The sequence below is a fragment of the Amborella trichopoda genome, chromosome 13, assembly GCF_054954075.1.
Source record: "Amborella trichopoda isolate Santa Cruz 75 chromosome 13, AtrichopodaSantaCruz75HAP2 v2.0, whole genome shotgun sequence".
NCBI classification, from domain to species: domain Eukaryota; kingdom Viridiplantae; phylum Streptophyta; class Magnoliopsida; order Amborellales; family Amborellaceae; genus Amborella; species Amborella trichopoda.
The window spans coordinates 33,807,510-33,830,758 of NC_142348.1; the positions used below are offsets into that span (position 1 = coordinate 33,807,510).

Sequence of the window (23,249 nt, forward strand, 5' to 3'; positions counted from 1 at the left end):
AAAAATTAATAAGACATAAGCCCATAAGTATTAGTGACTCTCTCTCGACTATATCAAATTTTCTCTCCCCTTTTAGTCCCACATCGGCCAATCCACAATGTTTCCTGGGGGGTGGGGGTGGAGGTGGGGGAGTTATAACGTCTATAAATTGGGAGTTTGAATCATGGTAGGAGGCTCATGTGAGCAGTCTAAGCACATGTGTGCTTGTGGCGCCCGATGAAGAGGGGTGTACTACGAGTTATCTAACTCTTATTAGCATAAAAAATTTATATAAAAGAATTAAAAACATATTAAAATACGAAATACGGGGCCAAGGTGGCACAATCCAGTTCCATCAACCTGTTCTCTAATAGAAATGGAAAGCTTCGTTAGAAAACTCATACAGACCGGCTACAACTAGCTGATTCTATAGGGAAATGGGCAGTTCCCAATATATTGTGGGAACCAGATTGCCCAAGATAATTCTCTATCTGAATCAAATAATTCTGATCCAGATCGGTGATTTTTCGTACACTAGAACAAACCATAGTACCATAAATCTCACATTAATGGTAAATAAAAAAATAACAGTTTTGTACTAAAAGGATCAGACAATAATGATGGTTTAGAAAATCAGTTAAGGACTCCCATAATATCTTGACATAAGCCAATACCTTGATACAAGCGTTATACTTCTCTCAAGCTATAAGCACAAGCGTGGTTTACTGGGAGATTTCATGTTATGACTATCACTTCGCTCTTAACGACAGCTTGCACATAGTGATACCCGGCTTATATGCGCTATGTCTTATTGTGATACTTGGGATCCTTCATGAAAGCTTGTGCCATCGTGTTACTATGATCCCTAGCTTTCCAAGTTCCGCATGAGCCATACAATTTCCTATAATGCTACACATCAATCCGTATACTCCATTTCCATATTGGACATTGCCAATCATGTCATTGCATTACTTGCCCCAAGAAATCACTCCTGCTCTCGGAGTTGAGACATTTTCTGTTGTCAACCATCAATCGTCCAGATCACCCATCCAATTAGGCTTACTATGTCCTCATAATGGAGTTCATTTCTTAGAAAGATCCACAAGAAATTTATGCTACTCTGGAGATGTCCAAGTATCAAGCACATTGTTTGCCAATGTTTTGGTCTTGGATTACTCTAGAGCTACTTGACAAGCCCTACAACACATCCCATCACATATACAAAATGGCATTCTTAAGGCTGCCTACTATGCTCACATGTCGTACACAAATCGTCTTTTCATGATCAGTCTCTTATCTATGGACAAAGATTAACACTAAGTGCATGGCATTTTCTTGGCAGAAGTATCGATGGGCCCTCCATCATGCATCCTAAATCATTCTAAAATTTTCCTAATGTAAGTCAATCAAGACAAAGTTAACAACCCTCTTAGAATGAGTGTACTTGATCTCAACATCATGCACGTGATGTACTTTGCCCATGTCATTCCCATCAAAAATAGAGGACAACCAGTCTTCATTGTTATCAATCTTCTACTTTTCTATCCTTGCCATTAAGATCTATCAACCTATAATAACAAGATCATGGAACTCTCACTGTTCTCAATGATAGATCATGTTGAAGAAATATCACTTGAACGCTTATATGGTCAAGTTCTAGAGTCTAACTTGCTACAATGGAAAATGTGAAGCAAAATGATACTCTTCTCACAACAAGGGAGAATTGTCTCACTATAGTCCACATGCTCAACTGGGTGAAACACTTATCCCACTATTTAGGGCTTTGTACTTCATCTATACGTCCATTGACCTTTCTATCAAAGGAAAGATCCATGAATTCCCATACTAGGTTCTTCTCCACGAAACTTTTATTTCTTGGTTCATTGTGGCACAACAACAAAAGATCTCAACGTATATTGATATGAACCCCGCACAATCACATTAATGGAGATGGAGGCTAGACCTTTCCTCTTTAATATCAAACTCTCCGAGGACCTCTACTAAATGCACTCCTTTAAGACTAAGGAACCACTATTCCTTTAAGACTAAGGAACAAATAGTGGTTCCCACCCACTATCCTCAATGACCATGCAAGTAGTCCCATTATAATCCTTTAGTGAAAAATCTACGTACCACTCCCTATTTGAGATTGATAGTCATCATCCAAGACCTCTTATTTATTAGGAACTTCAACACAACGAAGTCCACATCACATGATACAACTTTTGAGGTCACCCTCCTCGTACACCCATTATAGTTCTTATAAAATCTTGTTACAGTTTATACTATGGACCTCTAGTTTACCTCATTATCAAATGAGATGACAAGAACAACAAACACCCAAGAACAGGAAATGGCATATAAGGGATTTCTAACTGGCCTATAACTTTTTTAAGGGGTTCTAATGCACAGATCTCGAAGGCACCCTATTTGAGATGCACACAATAGTCAATAGAGCATCTCCTAAGACACCGTGTATAGAGTTGTGCTATCATGAACATTCCAATGTCCAATAGGGCATGATTCCTTCTCTCACAACATCATACTGTTACAGAGTATAGGACATCATTTCATGTTGCAACTCCATAACCTAAAAGAATTATATCAGACAATTACCTAAAAGAATTATATCAGACAATTAAGCTATGTACTCCTGATCCTAGTCAATTTTGAGAATCATAACACTCCTCCCTAACTAGTTTTGAACCTCCGACTTAAATATATTGAAGCAATAAGTTGCATCTAATTCAAGTGGACTAAGTATACTTCATGATGGCGCAAGTATTAATATTAGGATTTATCACAGGGCCTCCATCCAAGGGACAAAAATAAAAGTCCAAATAACTTCTAAAAAATCTTATGATCTGTGCACCCAAGTTTTTGGCATGGGCAAGCACTTTGCTTAATGATCCATCTATGAGAAAACACCTTAAAGCCAGTAATCATGCACACAATTTTTCTAGAATGCTATACCCTTAGAAAATAAATTGAACATCCTGTAGAAAAGGATCATTATCATCATAACCTTTTCCCCAATTAATTGGGATTTAGACACTAAAAAGAGGGCTCTCCTCGTGCCAGCTACGTAGAGCATATAATGAAGTAACTTGGTCCAATCCGAAATATATGATGATACAGATGATCTTATACACATCGCACTCTTAGAGACGTTGCTTCCCATCCAATTTTCACGCCCCCTATTAGAACAAGGGAAACTTAACAAACCAGTCTTCCTTCAATTTTTTGTTCTAATGCTCCCAATTCCACAATCCAACACATGAAATATGAATGAGCATTCAGCACCTCATGAATAGACTAGCATCAATAATGAAGTATATAGTTCATGCCTCAACTCAGTTCATTCACGAGCGATATGGCGATCTCCCGTGCAGATCATAGTAGTTCAAGGTTGAGTTTTCATGTTAGAGAACTTTACTTGCCTCACCTTCATTCGCCACCAACACCCTCAACCTCCATATCATCTGTCCTCTTAGGAATGTTGCCACTATTTTATCCCTTGGGCCCACGTACCATGGAAAGTAAGTCTCTCTACTATTACTTGTAGAGCAGTATCCTGCCTCTAACTCCAAATAATGAGATTTATGATGCTCCAAAACAACAGTATCAATATATCCATCTGGTCGCAGGGAATGAGAAAGTGATTAGAGCACAAGTATTATTTGAGCATGTCACTTTAATACTGTCAGCATGACTCATGTCATAGATCGTTATGATTATTTCTTCATATGCTCCATGATGGAGAAATTAAGCGGTGCATTAAATATCCATATTAGTGCATGCAATACGGTGGCCGATCTGTGAGCAAACTAGCGCTGGGAGGCTTTCTTTATATGCCTAGTTATTGGAAAGGTTTACAACTAACCTTATTGTGCATTATGCATGCCACTCAACATAGAGTAGTGTGTACAATGATCATTACTAATCCATGTATGACATGTCTCTATCTAATTACAAGCCTAGGTCGTATACCATTTCCTCAAGGAGGTTTATGCTGATGGTTAGATTTTCAAATACTACTCTCATCAAGCAGGTACTAAAATACACATTTATCAAAAGCGCTTCCACCATCTAACATTTCCGCTTTAAGGAATGTGATCAATCCAAACATAAAAATCCCTAGCAATCTATGTCTGTGAATGCGAAAATTAAAAAAATCATAGTAAATAAATAACACGGATAAGTGAGTTTGCTCACATATGGCTGCTCATTCATAAATATATCAAATGTGTTGCATTGTGCTTGCTGCTCAAGTGAGCCCCCGACACCATAACTGCTAAAAATCTATAGGAATCACTAGATTTAGGCATAATCAGTTAAATAGTCACAAATCAATTCTAAATGCTAAGAGACACAAATCAATTCTAAATGCTAAGAGACCCATGCAGTGAGGTAAATAACTCTCAGGTTAAAACAAAGGAGATTAGAGATCATCACAGTCTCAAGCTAGCAAATAGATGGCCCAAAATTAAGCATAGTTAAACATTAGTCAAACCTACTCCAATTGGTCACCCAAAGGTTTTAAACTCTAATCTAGTGAACCTTGAAGTGTCCTCCTAAAATCATGTTATTTCGATATCGAAGGACCAATATATGGGGTTGCAAAGTTGGAGTTCACCAAGGAAGAGCAGTTTAGAGATAGAAAAAAGGAAAATATAAAGAAGCCCCTAGATTTTGGTGTTTGAAGAACCCTAAATGTTATGAGAACGTGGGTAGTCCCTTGAAAAGTTCTCATGCAAAATTTGGGCTCAATCTGATGCATGAAAATGCCACTTTCAAGGTGATATTTGATAACATGGCAAGGGTCCACCATTATTTAACAGAAAAGATATATCGTAGTTGTGGTATGTTAATAGTGGGCAAAGAAAAGCAAAATAGCAAGTTTACTTGATGAAGTTTTGATCATTTATACCAAACCCCAAATCCAAATGAGCTGAAACTTTAATATGTTATTCTTGACTCCATGATACGTACGAGTATTTCTTTACTATACTAAATATTTTTGAAACTCATTGTCCCTTACTTTGTAATACAAATTTTTTTTTAGTATGGGTAGGATAGATATTTTTATAAAACAACTAGTTGCATTTTATTAGTGGTTAAGAAGCAATTGCATAATAACCTCATGTGGATAATGTCATCATCAGTTCTAATTAATAAATGTTTCTCTTTCTAGCAAGAATTTCTACTTTACACCCGATTAATTACCAAACTAACCTTACATCATTTTGTTAATACATGGTGGGGTAAGGGGATAAAGTGTTTTTACATATATATATATATATATATATATATATATATATATATATATATATATATATATATATATATAATTGTGAACGTTAACCTATGTGGTTAACTACCCACAGTGATGAGGGGTCCTATTTCAACAGACGATGCAAAACGCTTCTCCCAAATTTGAAATAACGCATTTAATGTGTCTCTCCCTAACAAAAGCATGGCCATATTCTTCATCCCTTACAATTGCCACTCTCTCTCCTCATGGTTATCTCTCTCTCCTCATGAATTTGTCTCTTTAGGTTCTCCCAATGTACGCTCTTCTCCTCTCCCTCTCATGAAACAAAGCTCTCGTGCATCTCTCCACCACCATCCTCCATCGTTGTTCAACAGTTTCAGGTATGATCTCTCTCTGAATCTCTCTCCATCTGATTCTCTCTCTCTAGTTCTCTCTCCATCTGATTTTCTCTCCCTCTCAGCTGCTCTCCCTTTCTCTCTGGATCTCTATCTCTCCCTCTAGTTCTCTCTCGCCCCCACAGGGGTCTCCCTCTCTCTCTCTCTCTCTCTCTCTCTTGAACAGGGGTCTCTCTTTCTCCCTCTAGTTCTCATGCTCTATCACACTCTCGCCCCTACAAGGATCTCTCTCTCTTGCCCTACAAGGCTCTCTCTCTTTCTCCCTCTTGCCCCAACAGGGGGTTCTCTCTCTCTCTTGCCCCAATAGGGTTCTATCTCTTACCATCTCTCTCTCTTTCTCACCCCAACAGGGAGCTGACTCTCGCTCACCCCAACAAGAGGCTTCCTTTCTCTCTCTCCCCCTCAAGGGGGTCTTTGCCTCTCTCCCCAACAGGGTCTCTCTCTCTTTCTCTCTCCTCCAAAGGGGTCTTTCTCTTTCTCACCCCAATAGGGGTCTCTCTCTCTCTTGCCCCAACAGGGGGTTCTCTCTCTGCTTGAGATTTTCCTTTTACTAGATTCTGTGGTTCAATATTTGTGTTTCAAATTGCTCTTTGTTTCAGTTTTTGTATTTCATATTGTTCTTCTTCACCATGAAATTGAGAAGGTTTTGTAAAGAAATTGAATGCTACTGTGTGTTGTGATTGTGTCATTTAATCTTTAATTCTTATTTGTATGTAAGAGAAGTTTTTTCATTTTGTAAGAAGATTGAATAATTTACAGGGCATTGTTGTGATAATGTCATTTACTCTCTAATTCTTGATTATATGTAAAAAACTGGTTAAATATAAAGGGCAGCAGGCTTTTCCACTCTCTCTCTCTCTCTCAATTCTTGTAAATTGATAGTAATGGATGAAGGGAGATGTATACATTTGTTTCCTCTAGGATTATTTCAATAAATCATATTTGCATACTAATTTTGAATTTTGATATCTTATTGAAATGGCAAAAAAATTCCATTTTGTAAGGAGTTTGAATAATACAGTGTTTAGTTGGGTTCTTTCTCTCTCTCTCTCTCTCTCTCTCTCTCTCTCTCTCTCTCTCTCTCTCTCTCAAGTTTGTCATTGATACAATCTCTCCCCTTTTTTCTCTATCGATTTTCTCCAATTTCTGTTAGATTTCGATTTATTTGAGATTTTAAATTCTTATTATTCCTTTTATTTTTTTGTTAGATTCTTTGGTTCAATTTCTATGTTTCAAATTGCTCTTAGCTTTAATCTATGTGATTCAAATTGCTCTATGTTTCAATTTTTTCTATCAATTATTGTAAATTGATGGTAATGGATGAAGGGTGATGTTGACACGTTTTCCTCTAGGATTATTTCTAGAAATCACATTTTTGTAGTGATTTTGAATTTTGGTATCATATTGAAATGGCTAGAATTTGATGTTATTCCTATATAGGTGTGGGAGTTGTTTTAATTATTATGCATTGTGTATGATTAGTAACCAAATGAAGTCAACAATTAATCTTAAAAGTTTAGAATTTATTTGTCACAAGTTTAAATACAAATTTTTTTTTGTTTAAGCTCATTCAATTACCTGAGATGGATCGATCTATTTCAGGTAGTGTGTCATCTCCCATATTGTCAGATCAAGACAACATGGGGGACGACATTGAATCCGTCAAGCAAGATCACATGTTCACAACCCCCCCCCCCAAAGAAGTTTACAAATACAAAAATAGAAGAGCCCCAAATTGGAATGAAAATATTTTTAAGATCCCACCACATTACATAATGAATCAATTTGAAAAAGGATGTGTTGAAAGGGTGTTGTACTTAATGAAAGCGGCAAGAAAATTCAAGTCTCTTCTGATCTAGCCCTAGTCGTTTGTTATAATGAAGTTTGTCAAATGGCCTAAAAACTCACAGAGGATGCCTCAAAAAGCATGGAACTCCATGAATTGATAATGTCTGATTTAGTTGCTATAGCAAAAGTCCCAATATTGGGAATATGGTAGAATTAAACAATGTTAGCAAGACCCCCAGCAGCAGCAAAAGAACTAAGGGTTACCCTCTTCAAAATATCCTTTAGCCCCACGGGCAAAAATAAAGGGGCGACCTTGCCATAATAGATATAAATCTCGGTCTGAGTTAGAGTCAGATAAAGCAAAGGAAAAAGCAAATGTGAAGGATGGTATTAAAAAATGTGTAGTTTGTAAGGAGAGTGGACATGACAAAAGCAATTGTTCATCATTCGCGTGTTCAGAGTATGCATGAATGATTGCTCCATCTTTGTATTCTTTGTGAATGTAACATGGATTTCTTAAATGTTTACAAAGTTTTTTCTTCTTACAAGTTAAATGACACTATGATAGCCATGGATGGAACCTGTGAAGACGTGGAACATATCTAGTAAAGGTGATGAATCAAGCAGGTGTTGTGTTGTGTTGTTTAGTAATATGCTACATACATTTATGTGTTGTGATGTTGTGTTGTTTAGCAATATGATGTTGAATTTTACTACAGATAAGTGGTTCGCCAAGACCAGGAAGTAGAGATGGGAATAACTTTTCCAGCTTGTTGTTGTTCATGATATTGCTCTTATTATTGTTATATTGTGTTGTCATATTTTTTAATCCTATTATGTTATTTTGTGTTATACCTTCTTGTGCATACATTATGCGTTGTGATGTTGTGTTATAACATTGTGTTGTTTAGTAATATCCTATTGAATTTTACTGTGGATACATTCATGAGAGAAATCTAAATCCTCTGTGGGATTTTCCTCTGCTTTCAAACCATGGAAACATTATGGTTTGATAGATAAACCCAAGTTCACTATTCAAGAAGAAGTCAAGAAAAGTCAGAAGCAAAAGCACAATAATTAGTCCCCAGGACCATCATGGAGGGAGGGGACAGTTCGAACTTGGAGTTGTATTTGCACCAAAGGGATTGGGGGCTTTTGTTAAGTTAAATGTAGGTTGGGGGTTGAATGTAAGTTTCCGTATAAAATATGTTATTTCATTGCAAGTTATGTCAAGTGTTAAACACTAAAAAAATGTTGGGTAGGACAAGAAGATACTTCGGCTTGGTTGTATCTTTATGTTGAAATGACGTATGAGCAGTGACATTAGAATGGCTCATGAATAGCTAATTACCAAGAATACCCTCCAAGTTTTATTTATGTAACTTATTTACTACCTCTCTCTCTCTCTCTCTTTCTCTCTCTCTCTTTAAAATTTGTAATGCATACAATTAGTTTTTTGTTACAAGATTATATAACAGACTTTTCTTGAAGCTATACAGTTGGTTTTTATTATTTGTTATATAATAGTTTATACCTAGGTACTCAGGTCAACAAGGTGCCGAGCCAGCATTTTACTCTTGGTTTCCATTGCATGTCAAGAAAATTATTTGACTGATTATATCATAGATCATAATAATTCCCCACAAATGGGAACCATGATTTTATTTTGAAATGATAATATCGCATGTATGAGTACCACATTTATTTGATAATTTAGTGGTAGAAAGGGAAGGATCTGCAATAGGAGGTCATAGCATATGACGGAGAGAAAAAGAATTGCACAACCGAATGCTGCATGACCATTATCAATTTAAGCAACAATTCATGTCCCTTCATTAGCCTACCAAAGTCTGTGTGGTTGTCAAACACTTAACACACTCATATCTCATTTAGTCGGCAACTATAATAGCATGAAGTTGCAGATCCAAAATTTATTTACAAACTACCATTGGGACCCTTTAAACGGATTCATTAGCCAGAATTGAGCATTTGAAAGTGAGATTGCATGAGGTGGTTTTTGGAATCATATTTATTATTCATTGAGACAAAGTTGAACCTTCCAATATGAGATGAAATGGCCATCATCAGCTTTGTTGGCAAGATGAAACCCTCAAAGTGGAAGCTAGTTAATGAGTAGAGTTTCTATTGAATGGTGAGTACACACTCAACCAATAAAGTTGTCTACTTCTATAAAATCATATCTTTTAGAACCTAATCTTCACAAATCTCTATATTTATGCTCAATAGGAAGACAAAAATTTATCTTTTAGAGCCTAATCTTCACAAATATCTACATTTGTGCTCAATAAGAAGACAAAAATTTATTTGCTTCACACAAACTTGACAAACTCAAAATAGTAAGTACACGAAATAACTCTGAGGCAAAAAATAACAATTGACACATTGCTTTTTTGTTTATACAAAATATAATTTATTTACGATCAAGTACACCTTACTCTTTTTTTATAAGGAGAAAGAAATATACAGATATGAATTACTAAACTTAGAGCTAATATGACTATGATTACATGCTTCTCGTAATTCTTGGGCAGTCAAATTTTGTTGATTCTCTAATAACTTGATCAATGGCTAGAACTTAGATGTTGTTGGCTCTAATATATTGGAGTCTTGAGAGTACAAGATATGCATATCAACCCACCCATTCCATAAATGACATGGCTTGCATTTATAGTACTTCCTATTTGGGTTTTGTTCACTTCTGGATATGTGCATCCCACATGTGTGGCTACAACTTCTGTAAAGCTTGACTGGATATACCATGGCGTTGCTTGTGGATGAACTTACCATCTTCCCACCTACACGCAAGTAGAACACAATTTTGTGAAAGACACTCACACAATCATCAAAAGCAAGAGCGTAATAACTATTAGAATAACATGACAGGTTTTGTTTTAGAGAAAGATAAAACAAGTAATTCTAATAATAATTATATTCTCAAGTAGTAGATATTGTGCACTACAGTCTACTTTCACTTACAAGCAGGTCAGTCTCACTGTTTTAATAAACAAAATGATGGTTCAATTTGAATTGCAAGTAGGCTAGCAAATATGAGGAAAGCTTACACAACATTCCCATATCTAATATCCGGAAAGATTTTCTTTCGCTTTCTTGAGTGTCTCATAAAGCTATGCTTTTAAATTTGTTTTGCATATGAACTTATCTTAGTTCAAAACAGGTTTGAAGATTAATGAACAAATACTCAAATCAGCAAACACAAGTATAAATGTTATTGAAGGAACCAAAGAATCTAGCGAAACAATAAAAGGAATAGTTGGAAGCTACAAACTATATTATTCAATCTCCTTACAAAATGAAAATTTATTTCCATTTCAATATGATATCAAAATTCAAAATCACTATACAAATGTGATTTACTGAAATAATCCTAGAGAAAAAAAAGTATCTACATCACCCTTCATCCATTACCATGAATTTACAATAATTGATAGAGAAATTGACATCTATCTAATTATCAAAAACAAAAATTAGCATCTATGTATATAACCACAAATAGAGAGAGGAGAAGCATGCTACCATTTACATTTAATCAGGTTGTTTACATATAATCAAGAATTAAATATTAAATGACATTATCACAACAATGCCTTATATTATTCAATCTCCTTACAAAATGAAAAACATTCTTATACATATAAATAAGAATTAAAGACTAAATGGTACAATCACAACACACTGTAGTATTCAATTTCCTCACAAAATGAAAAACCTTCTCAATTTCATGATGATGAAGAACGGTATGCAAAACAAATCAAGCAATATGAAATACAAAAATCAAGCCAAAGAATATACAAAAAAAATAGAAGGAACAGTAAGAAGGTAAAATCTCAAGTATAGATAGAGAGAGAGAGAGATCCTATTGGGGTGAAAGAGAGAGAGACCCATGTTGGGAGAGAGAGAGAGAGAGAAAAAGACCCCCTTAGGTGAGGGGACGGGGAGAGAGAGAGAGAGGGAGAGAGTCCAAATGGGACGAGAGAGATAGAGATAGAACCAAAGAGAAACCTATGTTGGGGTTACAGAGAGAGAGAGAGAGATCCCCTTGTTGGGGCAAGAGAGAGAGATAGAGAGAGCCATGTTAGGGCAAGAGAGAGAAAGAGAGAGACCCCTGTAGGGGTAATATATATATATATATATATATATATATATATATATATATATATATATATATATATATATATATATATATATAACCAGAGAGAGACACCCATATGGGGGTGAGAGTGAGAAAGAACCAGAGGGAGAGAGAGAGGGAGAGAGAGAGAGAGAGCAATATACTTAGAACTGATAAACAATGATGGAGGATAGTGGTGAAGAGATATGCAGGAGCTCTGGATCAAGAGAGAGAGAATGAGAGGAGGAAGAGCGTGAGTAGGGAGAGATTAAAGAAAGAAAGTCATGAGGAAAAAGAGAGGCATGAGGAGAGAGAGGTTATTGCCAGGGACAAAGAATACGGCTCTGCTTTTGTCAGGGAGAGATGCATTAAGTGCGCTATTTGAAATTTGGGAGAAGAGTTGTGCACTGTCTGTTGAAATCGGACCCTCATCACCATGCGTAATAGATAATTAACTACACAAGCTGGCACACACACACACACACACACTCACACACACACACACACACACACACACACACACACATATATATATATATATATATATATATATATATATGTGTGTGTGTGTGTGTGTGTGTGTGTGTGTGGAAAAATCTAAAAAACGCCTTCTAGGAGAAATACTACAAAGTTTTTCCTCCACTATGGACTTACTATATCCATGGCGGTTTATTGAACGAACCCACAATGGATGGCCCGTCGTCCGTTGTAGTTCCACACGATTTTTTTACCGTCACTGACCTAGTACATTCGCGATGGTATCGCCACGGACATGCTAGGTCACTGACGGTCAAAAACGCACGCCACCTGATTTTTCTTGGACGGTGATGTGCCTATGGGCGACAGCACTGTTCATTTTCACCCATATGCATTACGTAGATGTGTGTGTTAGCTGAGAGCTACAGTATTGGCACAATGGCCCAATTAATATTTTTCTATAAATTCAAATGATATGAAATTTTAGAAGTCAATTCTTCCCATCAAGGCGCACCTAAAAAATATTTTTAAAAAAATAACACAAATAATAAATTAACCAAAATACCCTTGAAAAGTTTCAAGGTATTTTAGCCAATTTAGTTTTTGTGTTTTTTTTTTTTATATTTTTAATAGATTCTGCTATTTTTAAATAATAGACGCTCAAAATTTCCAGTGATTTGGATTTGTAAAAAAAGTTAAAATTCAAATACAAAATGCAATTGTGGCATTGGATCGGCCCAGATTCCTCCTATAGATCAATGTTAGGTCGAATAAAAAAATGGCCAAATGACCTTTGCCCCCCTCCCCAAAAATTCATTTCCTATTAGCCCCTTGGTTCACCAAATTTCCATGTACCCCCTCAAATTTAAAATTTTGAGACCATTAGCACCCTAATTGTGTTTTTCTTCGTTCTTTTTTGCAAATTTGATCTTTTCATTTTATGAAATTCTCCCTTCCCTTTCGCTTCTGTTGCTTAAAACCAATCTTAACTCCGTGGATCCCACTATAAATTTAGATATGAAAGGAAAATGAATTTTTCTTTAATATGATGACCTATTTTACAATTACATCAATATCTTTTGAATTTGAAAAATGAGTAATCAAGATATTTGTTACTATTATTAATGGACTGTTATTATTTATTAAAAAATTTATCAAAATACCTATACGAGATGAAATATTTAACAATGAATAAATTATTGTTGTTATTATTGTTATTGTTGTTAGTATTGTTATTATTATAATTATTAATTATTAATTATTATTATTATGATTATTATTATTATTATTATTATTATTATTATTATTATTATTATTATTATTATTATTATTATTATTATTATTATTATTATTATTATTATTATTATTATTATTATCATCAATAAAATTTGTATATTAAGTTACAAAAAAAATATAGATGACTAATGTATGGGTTCGGCATTTTGTAAAACAAAGAAATCAAATTTGTAAAAAGAACAAAGAAAAATATAATGGGAAAAGTTTATATAGAGCCTAGGCTCTAAACATTCAAATTAGAGCCTACCTCAAAATTTTCACTAGAAGAGGTTGTTTTGATCCCCAAATATCTTCCAATTGATCATCTCGACATCAAGATACATGGACTTGAGAAAAAAATAGATTTCAAGTTTTAGAACTAGTGCATCTTGTAAGACATTTTGGACTGTCAATTTTTTTGTTATTCAAGTTTTAATAGATCTGCTCGATCTACACTATTTTTTAAGCTTTAAATTTTATAATTAAAGATAAACATATATTTTAAGGCTAATCAAATATTTATAGTATTGAAACCATATTTTTTGACACTATTTGAAGGTGGGCTCTAATTTGATTGTTTAGATCATCGCCGCACCCAAACATAATTAGGGGGCTAATGATCTCAAAGTTATAAACCTGAGGTGGTGCAAGGGATTTTGGTTAACCCAAGGGGCTAATAGGAATAGAAACTTCAGGGAGAGGGTTAAAGGTCATTTTCCCTAAAACAAATATCAGTATGTGGCAGCTCATATATACTTAATCCTCTTTTGATTAATATCACTAATCCGTAGGGAGTATTAGGCTGGAAATTTCCAGATTTGATACTCACTCAGTCCCTAAATAAAAATGTAATTTGTTGAGGAGTTTAAAACAAGATTTAGGATCGAATTTAAGCTTGCAAGGGACTAAAAAATGAAGACTATTAAACCTTGAAAAATCGATTATTAAAATGATCATAACTCCTTTGATTTTCAAATTTCTTATCCAAATTTATTGTCAAGTGCTCTAAACTTGATTGCCAACAATTTTATAGAGTTGATTTGAGCAAAAATAATGAATAAATGAAGAACTAAGAAGAAAATAGAAGTTCATGAAAGTTTTACTCAAAATGCAAAAAAAATTATCATTACTGCCTCAAATCTTGATGTTTTTAATTTAAGGGAAAATTACATAACAATCAGTTATACTTTACGTTATTACGGATATACCAAATAGTTTATGTTATTATATGTATGTCTATTTTTTACCTTTTATAGCGTAATTTTTTAAGAAAGACAAATTTAACCTTTTTTGGATGTTCAACATCCGAAAATAGGCTGAAAGTTAAACATTAAATTTCCTATTTTTGGATGTTGAACATCCAAAATTAAGGGATTTTTTAATGTTCAACATCTGAAAATACCCCGAATGTTTAACGTTAAGTATAACATTTTTGGATGTTGAACATCCGAATTTAAGATATGAACATTCGAAAAGTTAAATAAACCTTTGCTTCTTTGTTTTCGGATGTTGAACATCCGAAAATCTCTTAAATTCAAATGTTCAACATCTGAAAATGTTATACTTAATGTAAACTATCGGGGTATTTTCGGATGTTGAACATCCGAAAATTCATTAATTTCAGATGTTCAACATCCGAAAATAGGAAATTTAACGTTTAACTTTAGGCCTATTTTCGGATAATGAACATCCGAAAATCCCACCAATTCGGATGTTCAACATCCAAAAAAGCGTAGAGCGGTCTTTTTAAAAACATTGTGTTATTAAAGGTAAAAACGGACTTACATATAATAACGGAAACTATTTGGTATATTGGTAATAACGTAAAATATAACGGATTTTTATGTAATTTACTCTTAATTTAAACTTGTTGTAAAATAATCATAAACGACTACTCCACAAAATTATGGAGTCAAAATAATGAATTGTTGAAAGAGTCATGAAATGGTGCACTTGATGAAGACATAGGAACCCAAGTTCCAAGTTCTCCCATGCTCGATGGTGATGTTTTCCAAACTTTGGCATACTAAACTTGTCCACTGTGAAAAATACTGAGCAATTATTGATTATCCACCTATAAATCGGCCCCAAAATTGAGCATCCACCCATGTCCTAAGAGTTCTATAAATACCCCTTAACCCTCATTAGCAAGGGGTTAGGGAGGTTACAGGTATTAATAAACATTACAGATTTGGGAGAGAGAAAGTCTCAAGGTCCACAACATCCTATCTAAATCTAGTTGGAGAAACAAATCAAAGTTTCTAAATTACCCTTAGCCAAATACCCAAATTCCAAAATTAGCCCAAAAAGGCTAAAATTTCTAAAATTTTCAAAAATTCCCCAAATTTCTGAAAATTTCCAAATCCAAAAAAAACAAATTACCAAAAACAAACCCCAAGCTACCAAATTCGAAATCCCAAGCCCCAAATTAGTCCAAAAATCATAAACAAAAATGACTAAAACACTAGGCTCAAAAACCCATTTCTAGTGGATCAAATACTTGTATAGGAAAAGCCCATCAGCCTCACCAACAGCAGTCTTCTATCAAAAGAGAGCAAGACAGTGCTATATTCCTCCTTCAAAGTCAACAATCGAAAATTTAGATACAAGCAAGGGTATCCCTGGTAAACATATAACTGGTGGCAAACCCCCAACACTTGGTTTCATTTTGATAAGGAAAATTGTTTCATACAGGCTGGACAGCATTTCTACAATATGCGGTCCTAAGTATAGTTACCGGGATTGCCCATCTAGGGTGGCGCTCCCACTCCGGAACGCAACTCCAATGCTCTGTAGTAGGGATCTCGACCGGAACGCAGCTCCGATGCTCTATAGTCGGGATCTCGACCGGAACTCGTTCCCCATTTTTTGGGAGCTCGCTCCTATTTTTAGGATTCTCGATCCCGCTCACAATGGAACTCGCTCCCGATACTACATGGAATGTGTTCCTTAAATTTTAGGATCTCATTCCTAAATAAATTAGATTCTCGCTCCTAGAGTTTTGGGAGTGCGATCCCTACATTTCCCGAACTCCATCCATATTTTCCCGAAACATCCTAAAAAAAACTTCTTAAATAAAATTATTTTTTAAAATAACTCCATCCTGCTGTCGATGGGAGTACGATCCTAATGAATATGGAAACACGATCCCATTTGACATAAAAAGTGTTCACGCTAAATAGGGATCTTGATCCCGATGTATTGGTAATACGCTTTATGTTCATACGGGATCTCGATCCACTACTTTTACCCTCACCGGAACTCGCTCCCCAAGCTCCGAAGCTTTGGGCAGACATCGCTCCGACGCTATAGCTCCCGGAACAGTAGTTGTTCCCCCTCCCACTCCCAGTAACTATGGTCTAGAGATATAAAGCATCCACCTTAAAGATGGATGCAAATAAGTGATCCAGTAAAAAAAACAATTGTAACTAACAGTCCAAATGTTTTCTTAATATAATTATTATTATTGATTTTTTCATGTTCATGATCTCTATGTTAAATATTATATATTCTCTAAAAATTAAGATCAAATTATGTTTAAGAAATATATTTATTGCCAAGCCGGCTGGCCGCATAGAAACCGTGTCCTTTTGATAAACTGAAGTTTTCTTTTATGTGTTCCTCTAATCTATTTGCCTTTTAAATTGGAGTCATAAAAATCACAAATCAATCCACTCCATTACAAAAAAGTGCACCCAATATTTGGGGTACCTAGAAACTCAATCAAATAAACCTGGGTGTTTATAGCTAGTTACATCCAACTAGTAATTGATCCAAAATGGGCAACCCACATTCCCTACAGTACCAAGGCAGTTAATTCTACAAACTAAACCTGGAAAAATGAAATTTCAAAAAATCATCATTCATGAGCCTTCTCCAAAGTACATACGATGAGAACAACCAGCTTTTTACGTGTTCAAAATCCCAGACTCAGGGTTGGACTTGCCATGGCCCTAAGCCCAAGCCAGACAGCCTGACTCAGTCAAATCTCAAAAGAAAAATACAGAGAGTTCAAGGACTCTGTGAGAATCGGCCCTTCTTTAAGGTTAGTCATCTGGATCAAACATCTTGCCAGTTCTAAGTGACTTCGGAGAGTTCGAGCCCAAGTCATTGTTATCTAAACTCTGTTTTGTTTCAGAGTCTTGATAATATGGCAACTTTTTGGATTTCAACAAAATAGTAATACTTCAAAATAAGTGGCTGGACTCGAACAATCTTATTTATTGTTATAGTGGCAATTAATCTACCAGATGTGAATGGGCAAGGCTTACTTCACAGTGCACTCGTTGGGTTATGATCAGTCCATGACATCCAGTAATTGAGCCACATCAACCCGGCCTGAATCCTAACCAGGCCATCCCAGGTTGCTTGGCTTGAACCCACCGTAATTAAGTTTTGTCATCCCAAAGAATGCTAGAACAATGTTAAAATACTCAGCTCGGGGGCTCTTGCCCAAATCGACCAACCCAGGGAATTCATTTGGATTCACCTATCTCCTGCTAGATTCTAGAGCTCTCTGTGACGTACTCAGGCATATCTCTCTTGCTTGGAGGAAGAGAGAAAAATGGAAACAAGGTTGATTTTGCAAGAGGTTTCCTTCCCCGTTATTGGAGAGAGATGAAATAGGGGGCAAGTTGTCAAAACTATACTGAAAATGCAGTTTTGGTACTATAAAGCCTTGTGAACCTTTATATAAAATTTAAACCTTAGAAATGATGGCGATCAAGCACATATTGAAAAACTTGAAAATTGATCGTCTAGATAATGTGTTAGAATATTAACTATTTTTAGGATTAGAAATCCTTTTCTTTTTTTCTTTTTTTTCTTTTTTTTTTTCATGTCTATGAATCTCAAGGTCGAGATGGTCGATGTAAAGGTTTTCCAGCATAAAAACAACCTTCTCTAGTGGGTTTTTTTTAGTGCACCTTGCTCGGACAATATAAGGCTGACACCTTATATCAACTTTTTCATTTTGTGTTTAGAGTACTTAGTTCTATAGTACTCAGACATGCACAGTACTCATCCAAGTATCGTATGCTTCCTATATACCAGAGTGATCATATGGGAACTCGCTTTGGCCATAGAGTAACTCAATCGAGTCCAAGTCTGCTCAACCGAGTTTCTGAATGTTGGGCCTGATTGAATGTTTCTCGCTACTTTTGCTTCGCCAAGTTTTTCTTTTTCTGAAAAAAGAAGATATATGCTTAATAGTCTTTGCATTTATTTTAACAAAAAAAGAATAAATTGTAAAAAACTTCAAAAGATCCTTAATTAGTTAGAGTATTTGATGACATAGTACTACCCTTTCGTATTTGAACCTACGGACTCTACAAATAAAAGTTTGGCATTACAAAGAAACAAACTAAAATGATTTTTGTTTAATATGATAAAAAAGGGAAACTATGAAAAAAAAAAAAATAGAGCACTACTTCATACCGAGGTTTAAAAAAACAGATCGGTCACCATGATTGGCCACATCAAAAATTAGGTCAGATATGTGGATCAATGATCAGGAACGGGTAATCGGCCAAATTGAGTGATTTTGGCCTAAATGTTTTTTTAAAAATCAATAAAAATTATTAAAATAGTGTTTTTTGTGTTTCCAAAAAATAGGAGTAGTTTACTATGTCCTTTTCATTATTTTACAAAAATATGTGAAGATTGAGACGTCGTTTTCTTGTCTAAATGTTTGTTGACTATTATATTCACATTACTAGAAAAAAGATAACTTACGAGCAGTGTGGTTTAGATGTGCATGACTCATACAAGACAATAACTTGTTTAATACAGTAAAATGAAAAGAATATCATTTGTTTCACCATCCATTTGACAAATCCATTGATCACCTTACTAAACAATGCTGAATACAAGCACTTTGGAAGGAGAACTCGATGAGAGAGAGAGGGATGTGTGTGGAGGAAAGGCCATGATGAGAGAGTGAGGCCTGCGGAGGAGAGTCCTTGTTGATAAGAGAGAAAGAGGCACGGGAGGGTAAAGTTTTTAAGACAAGCGCGATAAAAGCAAAAAATATTTGAGTCTTTCTTAAATTTTTTTGACACGCTGTTTTTGAGGCAAAGTGATATCTCTTTGGATGAACTAGAAATCTTTATGGAGTTATCCAAACTGTTCTTACTTTCTATTTGCATGTTACATGTATGTAGAATGCTATTTCCCGTCGTACATGGAGGATATTATCTCCATATTTGGGCTGAGTTCTATTTCTTTACGATTCTAATTTCGGATTTGAATGATGTAAAATCATCCGGAGTTTCTAAGAAGACCCCATATCAAACGAGACCAAAGGAATTCGATTTATCATGAAACTGAAGTCTTTTTTAGCAATTTGATCAACAGTGGAATCAAGGGTAAGGTATGTCCTCCTGTTAACCAATACAACAATAAATAGACAAAGCAAGATGACTTTTACAAAGGGAAATTGTAATTGACAAACCAATTCACCATCAATTCTTCACAATTACACACCTTGATCACCAACCCTTTTCTCTTGACTTTTACTGAGACTTGCATTTAATCTCCGCCATCGCTGCTGATGTGTTTCTCAGTCACCAACCGTCCGAAAGGAATAAAATGTAAATTTGAAATAAAAACTTAAATTTTCAGAAAAAAGAAAAAAAAAGGAAAAAAAAAGGAAGAGGTCTATGTATGGGTGAGGCCCTAAACAATCAAACTAAGGTGCACCTTAAAAAGTCACTAGAAAAGGTTATTTCGATGTCCAAAGATCTTAAAATTGGTTATCTCGACATCAAGATGTATGGACAAAAGAAAAAATAGATTTCAAGTCTTGAAAATATTGCTTTTTGTAAGACATTTTCTGGACTGTTAATTTTCAAGATTTCAAGTGTTCATAGATCTACTCAATCTAAACTAATTTTGAAGCTTTAAATTTTATAATTAGATATAAAAATGAATTTTGAGGATATCACCAAATTTTTCTGTGCTGAAATATCATTCAAGGTTATTTGAAGGTGCACCTTACTTTGATTGTTTAAGGTTATACAAAATACACCTAAAAAAATTTATGCAAACCCCACCAAAAAAAAAAAGAAGGGAGGATTGTAGACTTCAGTTTTCAGTTTTCTTTAATTGAGTTAGATGAGAACTTCATTAGCCTCACAATCTATTTAATACTTTTGCCAAGTTCTTTTTGCTCATTATTTATGCTTGTTTGAATAATAAGTGGAGCATATGACAATCCTAGGTGGACTTCCACTGCTTTTTGGGGTGAATGACTAAGAACTTTTTGGACCCACAACCGTAAGATCTTTACCAAACCAACATTAAGCCTGAGGCATCCTTGAATGCTTGTGGGGGCACACCTAGGGGTTCTTGGCATCTCACCATAATAAATTAAGTTAGAAACATAACCTTCTAAGTTGGAAACCACCACTAATACCACCCCACTAAGATCTTCAAGAAAAAAAAAATGCTAACTCTTAATCTATTTTAAAAAACGGGCAGGGCTTTTTTTCCACTGAATTATCTCAAATAAATAAATAAATAAATAAAAAACCCCTCTTTTGATAATGACCAGCATATACTAACTATGTGCCAATGGATATGACCTCTCAAAAACCAAAAATTGACACTAGTTTTCTCATTAAGCCACCATGACTATGACAACTTTTTTTTTTTTTTTTTAGTAATTCAGTGGTAAAGACATTTTCAAATAGTTTAGGAGACTATGGTAGAACTCCACTCAAGTAATAATGCCTTTTAATTCTTATGGAGCACCTCATCCGGCATTTTTTTTTTTTGGGTAGGTTAGTGGGGAGAAGCCCCAGCACGATTTTCATTAATAATAATCTGCCGGAAAATTAGGAAAGAAAAAGATATTTTAGCATAGAATGGCTATTTATTGCCCTTTAATGAAGTATGAGCCCCATGTTACTGAAATTTTTTTTTAATAGATACGTCAACTTAAAGACTAATTCCATTAAATTAAGTACCTATAACTAAATGCTTTTCTATTTAGGAATGCCAAAATACCTCCACATGGCAAACGTAAAAGAACCATACAAGACATTGCCCATTTGCCACCATAATTTCTGAATTTTTCATGACTCTCACCCTATTTCATGTTTTGTCATAACTGCCACCCATGTTAATCGAGTTGCTCCGAAATTAGGGTTTGTTTGCATCGCTTAAGGAAAACCTACAATTCTCTCAAAAAGTTTCTAATAAGTGAAAATTAATGTTTATTTCTCATTGTTATTGCTGGAATCAGTGGGTGTTTTATGAAACATTGATTTCTCAATGGGAACGTAATAAATGAGGTTACATTTGAAACAACATACACATGTTCTATCTCTAGAGTTTCTAGTGTAGACCCATAAAGGCCGGGTAAAAAACAAATGAAAAAAATAAAAATAAAAATAAAAAACAAAGAGGGCAGGAGCCAAAACAGCCCACCAGGCTGGCACCGGCCCAAGCCCGTGATTGGGATTTTGGGGAAGATAAACTAATATGGGCGGAAAAAGCAAGGATGGAGGACCGGTCTTGGTGGAGTGTCATGTTCAAAGAGTAGGATACAATAAATGCATTTAAATAGTCGAATCAATAATAAAAATAAAGGATCATAGATAATGAGACCATTTATTTTTTATACAAAGAGGTCACAATTACTATAATAAGATGTAAAATCTAATAGCTTGGGTATGTCATTAAGTTTAAGAAAATTTCTTTTCAAATTTGAGTTTGGTCAATGGAATAAGTCCAGCCATCTAATTTCACATCTAATGGTCAAGATTGATTGTGACCACCATGTAATAAAGATAAAGTTTAGTGTGATTTGTATAAGGTTGCAACATTAAACAATCCAATAAAGGCACAACTACAAATTGTATTATAACATGTATTTTTAGCATAAAAAATTCTTAGGATTATATGAAAATCTATTTTCTATCTTTAATTACAAAATTTTAAACTCCAAAAATGGTTAAAATCATGTAGATATACAAACATATGAAAACCTTGAAAATGAATGATTAGTCAATGTGATGCAAGATATAATATTTTTAAGACTCAATTTTTTTTTTTTTTTTAATATGTATATATCTCGATGTCGAGATGATCAATTAGAGGGTTTTTCAATATTAAAACAACTTTTTTCGATGGATTTTCGAGAGACATTTTTAATTCTACATTCTAAAATTGCAACCTCATATAAACTTTTTCCAAAATAAAGTGCCAAAACATTGAACTAAATCCAACATGAATGGTCTGCCTAACTGGATTGATACTGTTTTCATGCCATTATTACATATTTATCCTAGTGATACCAAAGAAATTCAAGGTGATGCCTTTTATATCAACAAACTAAAGTAAGACTCATCCTTGAGACCTTGACCCGTCTTTTTCACAGCGGTTGAATTGGAATCCCAAGTGCCTACAATTTTGGTTGTCCACAAATTTTGTTTCTAATGAAAAGTGGATAAACTGCCCAAACTAACTCCCATCCGACCGCCCTACGTATACAAGAGAACATTTTTTTTTTGGAAGCAACGTTTTAAAAATTGCCGGGTCGGGTTAGAGTAGCCCAATTTGATCCGAGAATAGGTTGGGCGAGTCTGGTTCTCAACGTATATTAGAACATGATTGTTCTCTTTAAAAAACAACTGATCCTTTGACAGTACCGACAAGTTCTATCAGGGAACCAACCGGTCTGGCCCCACCTTTAGTTTTTTTAGTTCTCTCAATCGGATCACTGATCCACTAGTCCAGACTGATTTTTCATATTGACAATTCTGGTCACCGAAGTGTGTTTTAAAACCTTGGAAGGGAGTGTTGCTTAAAATAACAACGGCGAAAATCAGACTTAGAAAATTGTCGAGTCAAATCATTAGATGGATACAATAGAAAATAAAAAAGAACTAAAAAATCAAGGGACTTG

The 23,249-nt window shown here is 34.9% G+C and overlaps 1 long non-coding RNA gene across 1 annotated transcript; it reads left to right on the forward strand.

Annotated features, from left to right (window-relative positions):
* Positions 1–5,506: 5,506 nt before the first annotated feature.
* LOC148779173 (uncharacterized) lies at positions 5,507–8,832 on the forward strand. Its single transcript, XR_016048151.1, has 2 exons — positions 5,507–5,634; positions 8,454–8,832. It is a non-coding gene; the product is annotated as an uncharacterized LOC148779173 (long non-coding RNA).
* Positions 8,833–23,249: the final 14,417 nt, after the last annotated feature.